Raw genomic sequence first — 12,821 nt, forward strand, 5'->3', positions numbered from 1 at the left:
TTCTCCAGCTTGGGATGGGAGACAGCCTGGCAGTGTTTGAAGTTTTTCATAATTAGTTCCTTGGGTTAACTATGGAGCTGTGTCGACAGGCAGAGAAGTTTCACCTTCTCAGGCGGGAGGACAGTTGCTGCAATGGAAGGGTGTAATGGGAGTGCTGCTTGGCTCTTGGCCATGTGAGCATGGAAGAAATGTAAGTACAAGTCAGGGACACACAAATGAGTTTTTAAGATCTGGAGTTCTCTTCTGCAACCTTTACTCACAAGGTAGCTGAATTCATTTCAGACAGTTCACACACTGCTGGAAAGGTATTTTGGGGATGGACAATGCCACATACCTACTGCAGCTTATGGACACGTACAAGGAAGAATTCAGCATTGATAGCATTTGAAATCCCCCTAATCAGATCAAATCACAACATTCATGATCACTCAGGAGTAGACACTGACAGCTCAAGAATTATTTGTGATTGGCCTGAAGTCAGCTATGCACACCAGAACGCCTACTGTCTTCACTGGGAGTTCTGCTTCTGGAGTGGATCTAAGATCCAGTAGCCAGCTACTGTGGATTAGGACTAACAGGAGGAAGAAGTATCATGGAACCGTGGTGTGTTTTGAAGACCAATAATTTTTCACTAAAAATGGTTTCAAAGTGCTGTTACACTAATTTGAACTCTGTCACTTCACTATACATATGGGTGGATTTGTACGTCATACATTTAAAGGGCCCATCTATTTAGCACTGAAGGCCATGACAAAGCTCTCGATGCCTTCACCGGTGAACAATCAAACCTCTAACCTGCGTCTAGATTGGCATGATTTTCCGGAAATGCTTTTAACGGAAAAGCTTTCCGTTAAAAGCATTTTTGAAACAGAGCATCTAGACTGGCATGGACGCTTTTCAGCAAAAGCACTTTTTGTGGAAAAGTGTCCGTGCCAATCTAGATGCGCTTTTCCACAAAAAAGCCCCAGTCGCTATTTTCGCGATCGGGGCTTTTTTGCAGAAAACAAATCTGAGCTGTCTACACTGGACCTTTTGCGCAAAAGCTTTGCGCAAAAGGGACTTTTGCCTGAATGGGAGCAGAATAGTATTTCCGCAAGAAGCACTGATTTCTTACAGTAGGAAGTCAGTGCTTTTGTGGAAATTCAAGCGGCCAGTGTAGACAGCTGTTTTCCAGAAAAGCGGCTGATTTTCCGGAAAAACTGGCCAGTCTAGACACAGCCCTAATGTTCACTTAAAAATGAATAAATGTGATATCCTCCTAGGTGGCTCTCATGATGCTTTTGTATGTTGACTGACTGAACAAGTTTTTCATTGTTTTGCAGCAAATGGAATTTTCCACAATAGACTCATAGACTCATAGACTCATAGACTTTAAGGTCAGAAGGGACCATTATGATCATCTGGTCTGACCCCCTGCACAGTGCAGGCCACAGAATCTCGCCCACCCCTCTTAGAATAATCCTCTCACCTATGTCTCAGATATTGAAGCCTTCAAATACTTTGAAGGCCCCAACATGCAGAGAGTCCTTCAGCTGTGATCTGTGCCCAATGCTACAGAGGAAGGCGAAAAACCTCCAGGGCCTCTGCCAATCTACCCTGGAGGAAAATTCCTTCCTGACCCCAAATATGGCGATCAGCTAAACCCTGAGTATGTGGGTAAGACTCACCAGCCAGACACCCAGAAAGTTCCCTATAATGAATGGTCAATTAGTTACCAAGATCATGTTATTTCATCCAACCATCCCCTTATCATAGAATCATAGAACTGGAAGAGACCTCAGAAGGTCGTCAAGTCCAGCCCTCCGCTCTAGGCAGGACCAATCCCATCTAAATCAACCCGGCCAGGGCTTTGTCAAGCCGAGACTTAAACACCTCTAGGGATGGAGACTCCACTACTTCCCTAGGTAACCCATTCCAATGCTTCACTACCCTCCTAGTAAAATAGTTTTTCCTAATATCCAATCTGGACCTCTCCCACCACAACTTGAGACCATTGCTCCTTGTTCTGCCATCTGTCACTACTGAGAACAGCCTCTCTCCATCCTCTTTGGAACCTCCCTTCAGGAAGTTGAAGGCTGCTATCAAGTCCCCCTCACTCTTCGTTTCTGCAGACTAAACAGACCCAAGTCCCTCAGCCTCTCCTCGTAGGTCATATGCTCCAGACCCCTAATCATATTGGTTGCCCTCCGCTGGACCCTCTCCAATGCGTCCGCATCCTTTTTGTAGTGGGGGGCCCAGAACTGGACACAGTACTCCAGATGTGGCCTCACCAAAGCCGAATAAAGGGGAATAATGACATCTCTGGATCTGCTGGCAATGCTCCTCTTAATGCATCCTAATATGCCATTAGCCTTCTTGGCTACAAGGGCACACTGTTGACTCATATCTAGCTTCTCATCCACTGTAACCCCCAGGTCCTTTTCTGCAGAACTACTACTTAACTGGTTGGTCCCCAGCCTGTAACTATGCTTGGGATTCTTCCGTCCCAAGTGCAGGACTCTACACTTGTCTTTGTTGAATCTCATGAGATTTCTAGTGGCCCAATCCTCCAATTTGTCTAAGTCACTCTGGACCCTATCTCTGCCCTTAAGCGTATCTACCTCTCCCCCTAGCTTAGTGTCATCTGCAAACTTGCTGAGGGTGCAATCTATCCCCTCATCCAGGTCATTAATAAAGATATTGAACAAAACTGGTCCTAGAACCGAACCTTGGGGTACTCCACTAGAAACCGACCGCCATCCTGACATCGAGCCATTGATCACTACCCGCTGGGCCCGGCCTTCTAGCCATCTTTCTATCCATCTTACCGTCCATTTATCCAATCCGCATTCCCTTAACTTGCTGGCAAGAATATTGTGGGAGACCGTATCAAAAGCCTTGCTAAAGTCAAGGTATATAACATCCACTGACTTTCCCATGTCCACTGAGCCAGTTACCTCATCATAGAAGCTAATCAGATTGGTCAAGCACGACTTGCCCTTTGTGAATCCATGCTGACTATTCCTGATCACTTTCCTCTCATTCAAGTGTCTCAAAATGGATTCCTTTAGGATCCCTTCCATGATTTTTCCAGGAACCGAGGTAAGACTGACCGGCCTATAGTTCCCTGGATCGCCCTTCTTCCCTTTTTTGAAGATGGGCACTACATTTGCCTTTTTCCAATCATCCGGGATTTCGCCCGATCTCCACGACTTTTCAAAGATAATGGCCAAAGGCTCCTCAATGACATTTGCCAACTCCTTCAGTACCCTTGGGTGCATTAAGTCTGGACCCATGGATTTGTGTACGTTTAGTTTTTCTAAATATTTCCTAACCTGTTCTTTACCCACCAAGGGCTGTCCATCTTCTTCCCATCTTGTGTCGCTTAGCACAGAAGTCCAGGAGCCGACCTTGTCCGTGAATACAGAGGCAAAGAAAGCATTGAGTACTTCAGCTTTCCCCACATCCTCTGTCACTAGGTTACCTCCTTCATCCATTAGGGACTGCACACCCTCTCGGATCACCTTCTTCTTGTTGACATGCCTGTAGAAACCCTTCTTGTTATCCTTTACATCCTTAGCTAGTCGCAACTCCATTTGCGCTTTCGCCTTCCTGATAACCCCCCGGCATTCTCGAACTATACATTTAAACTCCTCCCTAGTCATTTGTCCAAGTTTCCACTTTCTGTAAGCTTCCTTTTTGTGCTTAAGTACACCAAGGATTTCTCCTGTAAGCCAATCCGGTCTCCTACCAGGTTTGCCTCTCTTGCTACGCGTCGGGATGGTTTCTTTCTGTGCCTTCAATAAGGCTTCTTTAAAATACTGCCAGCTGTCCTGGACTCCTTTCCCCTTCATGTTAACATCCCAGGGGATTCTTTCCATCAGATCTCTGAGGGAGTCAAAATCTGCTTTTTTGAAGTCCAAGGTGTGTATTTTACTACTCTCTTTCCTTCCTTTGGTCAGGATCCTGAAATCTACCATCTCATGATCACTGCTTCCCAGGTTGTCACCCACCTCTACGTCCCCTATTAGTTCCTCCCTGTTTGTGAGGAGAAGGTCAAGCTGTGCACGGCCCCTGGTCGGATCCTTCAGCACTTGTACCAAGAAGTTATCCCCAACATTCTCCAAAAACTTCCAGGATTGCCTGTGTACTGCTGTATTGGTTTCCCAACAGATGTCAGGGTGATTAAAGTCCCCCATGAGAACCAGGGCCTGCGATCTGGAAGCTTCGCTCAGTTGTCCGAAGAAAGCCTCATCTACCTCATCCACCTGGTTCGGTGGCCTGTAGCAGACACCAACCACAACATCACTGCTGTTTGCTCCTTTAAACCTGACCCATAGACTTTCAACAAGTTTTTCTCCCTCTTTATACTGGAGTTCAGAGCAATCATAGTGCTCTCTTACATATAGTGCAACTCCTCCTCCTTTTCTCCCCTGCCTATTCTTCCTGAACAATCTATACCCTTCCATGACAGTGCTCCAGTCATGCGAGTCATCCCACCAAGTCTCTGTTATCCCAATTAAATCATATTTCTTGGTCTGGGCCAGGGCCTCCAGTTCTTCCTGCTTGTTGCCCAGGCTTCTCGCATTAGTGTACAAACACTTCAGGTAACCAGTTGATTGCACTATCTTCTCCATTCGAAACTGGGGTCCTCCTTTCTCGCTCCTTGCTCTATGCATTTCTTCCCGGTATCTGACTTTCCCACTCCCCTCAGGGTTTTGGTCACCGTCCCCCGACGAACCTAGTTTAAAGCCCTCCTCACTAGGTTCGCAAGCCTGCCCGCGAAGATGTTCCTTCCTCTCTTCGTTAGGTGGATCCCATCTCTTCCTAACAATCCTTGCGCCTGGAACAGAGTCCCATGCTCGAAGAAACCAAAGCCCTCTCTGCGACACCACCTGCGCAACCACGCATTTACGTCCTCAATTCGACGATCCCTGCCCAGTCCTTTCCCTTCAACAGGGAGGATGGACGAGAACACCACTTGCGCTCCAAAGTCTTGGATCCTTCTTCCCAGCGCTACATAATCCGCAGCAACCCGCTCAAGGTCATTCTTGGCCGTATCATTCGTTCCTACATGGAGAAGCAGGAAGGGGTAGCGATCTGAAGGTTTGATCAGCTTGCTAAGCCTCTCAGTGACATCCCGAATGCGAGCTCCCGGTAAGCAGCACACCTCTCGAGATTCCAGGTCCAGACGGCAGAGGGATGGCTCAGTCCCTCTTAGGAGGGAGTCCCCGACCACCACCACCCGTCGTTTCCTTTTGGGGGTGGTGGCCGTGGAACCCCCATCCCTAGGAGTATTCTCTGCCTACAAGAAAAATAAAAAAATCTTGACATAACAAAAAAAATGAATATTCTCCTCCAGAAGGGAGCATTAAGCAGTTGGATAATATTCTTAATCTCAGAATGTCGCCTTCCCCTCATGTAATGGGCCAGTGTGTAATAAGAACAAAGACCTACATTAAATATTCTGTTGTTTCTTCTTTTCATTGTACTACTACCTACCTTCATCACTTGCTGTTCTGGAGCAATCTGTCAACTACTTAACACTTAATGGGCAAAACATTTTAAATCTTTTATCCTATTTTTCTTTGTTAGTACTAAGAGGAGACACCGACTCATCCCTAACTAGCACTATATTGCACGGTACTGTTTTATGAATGCATAGAGACACCTGCTACCTGCCATTCAAGCAATGGGGAGTAATCAGTCAGCCACTCAACAATTACCAGGAAAAATGAAGCTTTTGAACCGGCAATTAGAGTACATCATTTTGGTGAATGACTGCAATTGTCTGACAAAGCAACTAGGTGCCCTAAAAATAGCTTATGTGGTTCATATACATAATCTATAAATAATCTGCAGTTGGTATCATTCATGGATTTCTAAGAAACCCTGGCAAGGTCTATAATTAATGATTATTAGGATTTAGAAGACAAATGAGTCATTCATTAGCTCAGTGTCCAAGCTAATGAGCAATAAATGTTTATGAAAGACATGATTTATTTGGGATTTAATGTCCATGTCATCACATTATACACGATAAAGGTGGATGGTGTGACAATAGCAAGGCACATATGACCTCTTTATTTGCAGAGGGCAGGGGATGGCACGACGTTCTACAAGACCTCATGGGGCCTGATCTTGAAAACGTCACCAGACATGGTGCTTGTTTTTGATGAGTGATTGGCTGTGTTTTGGCTAGGAAGAGTAATCTTTGGCTAGGAAGAGTAATGTTTTCCTGACTGGATAGGCCCAAGATGTCTGTTACCATTCCATGATGTATAAAACTAGCTATGCAGGGCATTTAGGTGGACAGGCCATTACCACTGGCTTTATTTCCTTGTCACTGCACTGATGACAAAGACATTTCTCTAACTGAAGGAAATAAATAATGGTACAGTTAGGCCTGGTGTGCCTTTTGATACAGTCCAAGCAAGTGAGCCTAACTACAACATGAGCTAAATGCAGTGTAAATCTACTTCATGCTTCTATTACAATTCAGTTTCATATGTGCTGTCTTTCAGAGAAGCTCCCCCAACCACGCTAGTCTACTGCCTCATATTTAATAGTTCAGAACAAAGCTCAGAAGTAATGAAAAAAGAATAGAAAAAAAGCAGCACAGGATATTATAGCTGATCCTGAAAGGAAAACCAAAAATCAGACGAGATATACTGTTTGAAAATGCCAGGGATAGGCGTGGATGCTTGCTACATATTCGTCTATGACAGTGTCATAGTGTAGATGCGTTCTACATTGACCAAGGGCTTTTTTTTGTTGTTGTTGATGTAATTATTCTATTTCTCTAAGGGTGTGTCTACACAGCACCCTAAACTCAAAATAAGATATGCAAAATATTTTGAAATAATGGGTGGCTTGTGTAGACATGGAGTAGCTATTTCGGGATACCTCTGGTAACCCAAAATAGCCATGCAGTGTCGATGTCTCTAAGAGGTGGTAGGTAGGATGACAGAAGAAGTCTTCCATCAGCATAGCTGTGTCTACAGTGGGGGTTAGGTCCACCTAAATATGTTTCATAGGGCACACTTTTTTTTTCACAGCCCTGAGCAATGTAGCTAGGTTGACCTAACATTTTTAGTGTGTACCAGGCCCTAAGGCCACCAACATAAAGTAGCTGACACTGTACCATCTGCTTTCAGTTTAATCTCCCTATCAGATAATTGAATCAGCTTTTGAAAACTAAGGGGGAAAGGAGAGATTAATGATTCTGACTCCAGCACTGGGAGAATTTGTGGGGGAGGATTATTAATAATTTGTAGTTTGAAAAAAGTGGATTTGGGCACATTCATGCTTGTTAAAGAGAATTAGTTGGAATCCCTGACTTCCAGATTGAGCCCTATTTGAGTTTCTTCTAACATGAAACCATTTGCATCTACTTTCTGTTAGTTTTCCAACTTCTAGCTCTTCCACTAAGAAAACCCTGGGAGGATAAACAGGACTTAGCATATGACCAGAAATTGAACCGAGGTGGGTATGACAGTTGATACCTTGGGGGAACATCTTGTAAGCTCCTTATTCCTCATTTGTATATAACCATGATCTTACTTACAAATAAAGCATGCCTTGTAAGGCATCAGAGGACAAGTTATGATCTGCTGCAAGCCATTTTTCTAGCTAACTATGCAAATCATTAATGCATATGAAGTTATGAGAATGTGTTGAATGGCTGCCCCTGAAACATGTTGTGAGTTTGTGAAGTACGCAGATATTAGTTCTTCGAAGACAATGACAAGGGAGGTAACCATCATTCAGGTGGGGACTGAACAGAAATCACCAGCCCTTCAGCCATTGTCCAGCAAGGGAATGACAATTCAATGACTCACCTGCATGAGGCCACACCAAAGTAATTGTTTGGTGTCCACTAGACATGCCTGGACTTGCATTCTCCAAGCACATGGACTGAGAGTATAGAAACCAGACATAGGGACCCATGCTTAGCCTTTCTCCTGCTCCCACCAATGCTGCAAAGAGCAAGGACACTGAGAAGATCAAAGGTTCAACATAGGAGACTGGCCCAGGTTTAAGTGACAAAGTGTTTATATTTTATTTTATTTTGCTTACTACATATCTAATACAGGCAGTCCCCGAGTTACGCGGATCTGACTTACGTCGGATCCACAGTTACGAACGGGGCCGTCTCCCTGGTCTCCAGCAGACCAGGGAGAGAAAGCAAAGCGGCGGAGCACACGGGCAGCGGATAGCCCAGATGCGTCGTCCACTGCCCGAGTGCTCCACGGCTTTGCTCTGCTTTGCTCCCCGTCTCCCTGGTCTCCCTGGCCTCCCCGTCTCCCTGGTCCGCTGCCCGCGTGCTCCGCGGCTTTGCTCTGCTTTTCTCCCCGTCTCCCTGGTCTGCAGACCAGGGGGACGGGGAGCAAAGCGGCGGAACACGCGGGCAGCGGACAGGGCGTCTGGGCTGTCCGCTGCCCGCGTGTTCCGCCGCTTTGCTCCCCGTCCCCCTGGTCTGCAGACCAGGGAGACGGGGAGAAAAGCAGAGCAAAGCCGCGGAGCCCGAGGGCAGCAGGACAGCCATGGCGTGTCTGGGCTGTCCCGCTGCCCCCGTGCTCCGCGGCTTTGCTCTGGACGCCTGTGGTACAGCAGCTGGGGCGCTGCCGGTTGGTCCCGTAGCACCGCTCTGGGTGCTACTGGACCAACCCAGCAGCACCCCAGCTGCTCTGCCCCAGGCGTCCCCAAGTCAGCCGCTGCTGAAACTGACCAGTGGCTGACTACAGGAAGCCCCTGCCCCGGGCTTCCTGGAATCAGCCGCTGATCAGTTTCAGCAGCAGCTGACTTGGGGATGCCTGGGGTTCTTAAGTTGAATCTGTATGTAAGTCAGAACTGGACGCCAGTTCCGACTTACATACAGATTTAACTTAAGAACAAACCTACAGTCCCTATCTTGTACATAACCCGGGGACTGCCTGTAGTTGAAAGGCAAAAATTTCCTCTTTTCTTTTTATATAGTACTTATCTTATAAGGGTATATCCAATCACTTCAGCTTGGTATTTGCAGTAGGCCAGCATTTTCATATAGTAAGCATTTGTGAAATTCTGACTATATGCTTATTTCAGGACAAAGTAGCAGATTCTTTAAAATCCTGACTCCTGAGTGTTTGCTTTTTCTACATCAAGCTAGAGATGTGCTGTTGAATTTGAGAGAGCAAGAATTTAATAAACTGGTACATTAGGGCCAGACAACTGACTTCCCCCATTTTTCAGTTCCAGCTACGGTTAGTCTCAGAAATATTAAGAATCCATATGAATGTCCCCAGGATATTTCTCCATCTTTCTTTCAGGGCTCTCAAACTTTGATCATTTCAATTAACAGTTTTTTTTGAAAAAGCAAGTGAGATTAAATATCCCAGGCCTGGTCTGCACTAGGGTTTTAGTCCGAAATTAGCCCCACAAGTAAGTGATGCTTTCATACTACCGAGCCCGTTATTCCAGAATAAGGGGCTGTGGAATTTGAACTCTGTAGTCCTGCTTTTCATGAGGAATAATGCTATTCCCGAACTTGTAAGTCTGAAATATTGTTAGTGTGGAAGCTCCAGGGCTGCTAATTGGAAGTAATTGGCCTCTGGGGCTATGTCTACACTGCAGCCTTTTGTTGGCAGACACAATGCAAATGAGGTGCTCATTAGCATTTGTTGTACTGTCATTTGCATATCTCTGCTGATGCTTTTTGCGGAAGAGGTTTTTGTGTTAAAAACAAGCACTTTTGCGCAAGATCCTGTATACCTCCTTTTTGGAGGCATAAGGGATCTTGCACAAAAGTGTTTTTGTGTGCAAAACAGCCCTATCTACACTGCTTGTTTTTGCGCAAAAACCTTTTCTGCAAAAAGCATCGGCAGAGAATATGCAAATGACAGCGCCACAAATGCTAATGAGTGCTTCATTTGCATTGTCTCTGCCAACAAAAGGCTGCAGTGTAGACATAGCCTCTTGCAGCTCCCGAGTGTGCTTCCTGGGGCTCTGAGTTTGGGATAGCGTGTCAATATTAATGGAGCCTGCCACAGACGACATTCGATTCTTCCCTGTAGTGAGGACACGGAACTTCACATTTGTAAAATCAGGTGCCCAGAAGCTGTACTTAGTATATTTGAAATAATCTCCTAGGGTAGACATGTCCCCATTGAAATGCACTGAAGGAGACAGGCTTAAACTGCCTTAAAATGGATTCAGAACAAGAAAGCGTCTCTGCGGATGAGTGATACTTGGCATTCCTGCCCTTTGGACTAGATGGCCACTGTTTTGTGTGGAGACAAAACATAGGTGAGTTCATCTCCAAACAAAACTTACTGCACTTCCACCAAGTTAAAAAAAACAACAACAACCATCAAGACACACTAAGCATAGCAGTCAGGGCCTCAGGGTCAAGAGACTGAAGAATGGAGTCATGAAAGCATGTCGCCTTGGTTTTCCAATACTCAAGTGCCTGCAGCTTATCATTCAGGATGTTAGAAGTCACTGCCAATGGAAAGATTCCAGAGAGTTCACATACACTCTACAATCTCCCGAGGGCTGCCTACTGCTCTGGAATAGCCCAGTCACTCTACGTGGGTTAGGGAGGGCAAGAGGGGTATTCACTCACACAGTTTCTTGCTTTAAACTGCTGTACCATAGTGCAAGTAAAAAAAGACTGTACAGATTTGGACTCTTACGTGAAAACTCCTTGCCCTCTGAACTCTAAAGAAAAATTGAGCCAAATCAGCCTTCATTTTGGTATTGGCAAGAGATCAAAACCAACCTTCAGGCTACTCCTGAAACCCACCTAGCAGTACTTTCAGTGCGTCACATAAAGGCTCCCCCACCCCCAGCAAAGGAAAGTAACTTTAAGCATATGAGTAGTCTCATTGAAATCCAAAAATGACTCACTCAGACATCATTCAACTCTGATCCAGCAAAGCACTTAAATATGTACGACTGAGCACATGAGTAATCCTAACCTCCAAGGAGACTGCTGACGTGGTTCAAAGGATGCACATGCTTAAGTGTACTGTGCTGGGTTGGGGCTGTTGGTCGTAATTCCTGAGAACTTACTGTTAATATAACCTGCCTTGTCCCCAGGTCTGGTCAATTTAGCTGTGCAGACAGACTCTCAAAAATAGTTGCTCATGTTTTAATCTTTCTTCTCTCAGGCATTGTACAACTTGCATACAGAGATAGACAATCTGGTACTTGACTAAAATAAACAATTTGTGGCATTGTAAGAGTTTATACCATGTAAACAGCATACATCTTCTTACATTTAGGCTGTGTCTAGACTGGCCAGTTTTTCCACAAAATCAGCTGCTTTTGCAGAAAAACTTGCCAGCTGTCTACACTGGCCCCTAAAATTTCCGCAAGAACACTGACGATCTCATGTAAGATCATCAGTGTTCTTGCGGAAATACTATGCTGCTCCCGTTCGGGCAAAAGCCCTCTTGCGCAAATCATTTGCGCAAGAGAGCCAGTGTAGACAGCACAGTACTGTTTTGCGCAAAAAAGCCCTGATGGCTAAAATGGCGATCGGGGCTTTTTTGCGCAAAAGCGTGTCTAGATTGGCATGGACGCTTTTCTGCAAAAAGTGCTTTTGCGGAAAAGCGTCCGTGCCAATCTAGACGCTCTTCTCCGCAAACGCTTTTAATGGAAAACTTTTCCGTTAAAAGCATTTCCGGAAAATCATGCCAGTTTAAACGTAGCTTTAATGTAACCACCAACAGCAAAGGCTGTGCATTTCCTGTTTCTATTTTAAAAACAGGATGTAGTGCCTTTAATGCTAGCTCACCAGCTTTACAGAAATCTTACAAATGAAAATCTCTTGCAGGTAATCACATTTGTAATCAATAGGGTTACATTCTGCAGACATGTTCTAAGTCTCCTTTGCAAAACAGCAAATGAAAAAAACCCATGCTTTTCTAAAAAATAAATGGTTTGCTTTGCATTCAGAGATCTTGATCCTCTTGCCCAGAATTACACTATTGTGCAAAAAACATGCCTGATAAAAGATATTGCTTTATCCACCTGGTCTGATTTGATTAGGGAATGTTTCTGAAAAAATGAGTATTCCGATCACATTGAGTCCTCTGTTTACCACTGGGCTCTTTCATATTTATGCCAGTGTAACGACTGATTTCCAATAGTATCACACCGGCACAAAAATTCAGTGGTGAAACGGGTCCATAGCTGTTTTCATGTGACAAATAAGTGATTCATTCAATACATGATTTGTTCAAAAATAGGGGTCATATGTTGATTCCTTGCTTTGCTTAGTTAGCAGATGGATCAGCCCCCATGTAAACAATGATGCTTTCTCAATTCAGCTAGCAGCTCCTGGAAGATTATGAGGAATTCCCAAGCGCTAGCGGGAGTTTGGGCAGGATCACAATTTAGGTATTTAGAATCTAATTAGAACCCGCTGCTACATTTTGAAAATTCCAAATTACCATGTGAGCAGAATCTAACCAGCACATCTATGCAGTGCCACTGCCCCTTCCTTGCCCTTTTGTGTCACTCTACAAGGGCAGACCAAAATCCCATAAAGGGATTATTTGGTCTGTGTAGACACTCCTAATGTACTTTAGTGTAGGACTGGCACTACCTTCAATTGCACTAGAGAACCTTTGTTGTGCTGCAGAAGGGTCTGCAAAGGACTCATTAATGTGCCACATCTTAGTGCGCTTTAGAAATCACACCCCAGGGAGCACATTGCTTTCATACTTCAGTTTATGAATTTGTGCCTTTCAGACAAATGTTTTCAAGGTTTGGCCTGTATCCAAAAGGAAGGGGGTTTATTTCTTTGTTAGTTGGGGTGCGAGGGTGGAGAGATTCAGCTAGAAATGAATGGG

This window comes from Pelodiscus sinensis, chromosome 7 (genome assembly GCF_049634645.1).
Source record: "Pelodiscus sinensis isolate JC-2024 chromosome 7, ASM4963464v1, whole genome shotgun sequence".
Taxonomy (NCBI): Eukaryota; Metazoa; Chordata; order Testudines; family Trionychidae; genus Pelodiscus; species Pelodiscus sinensis.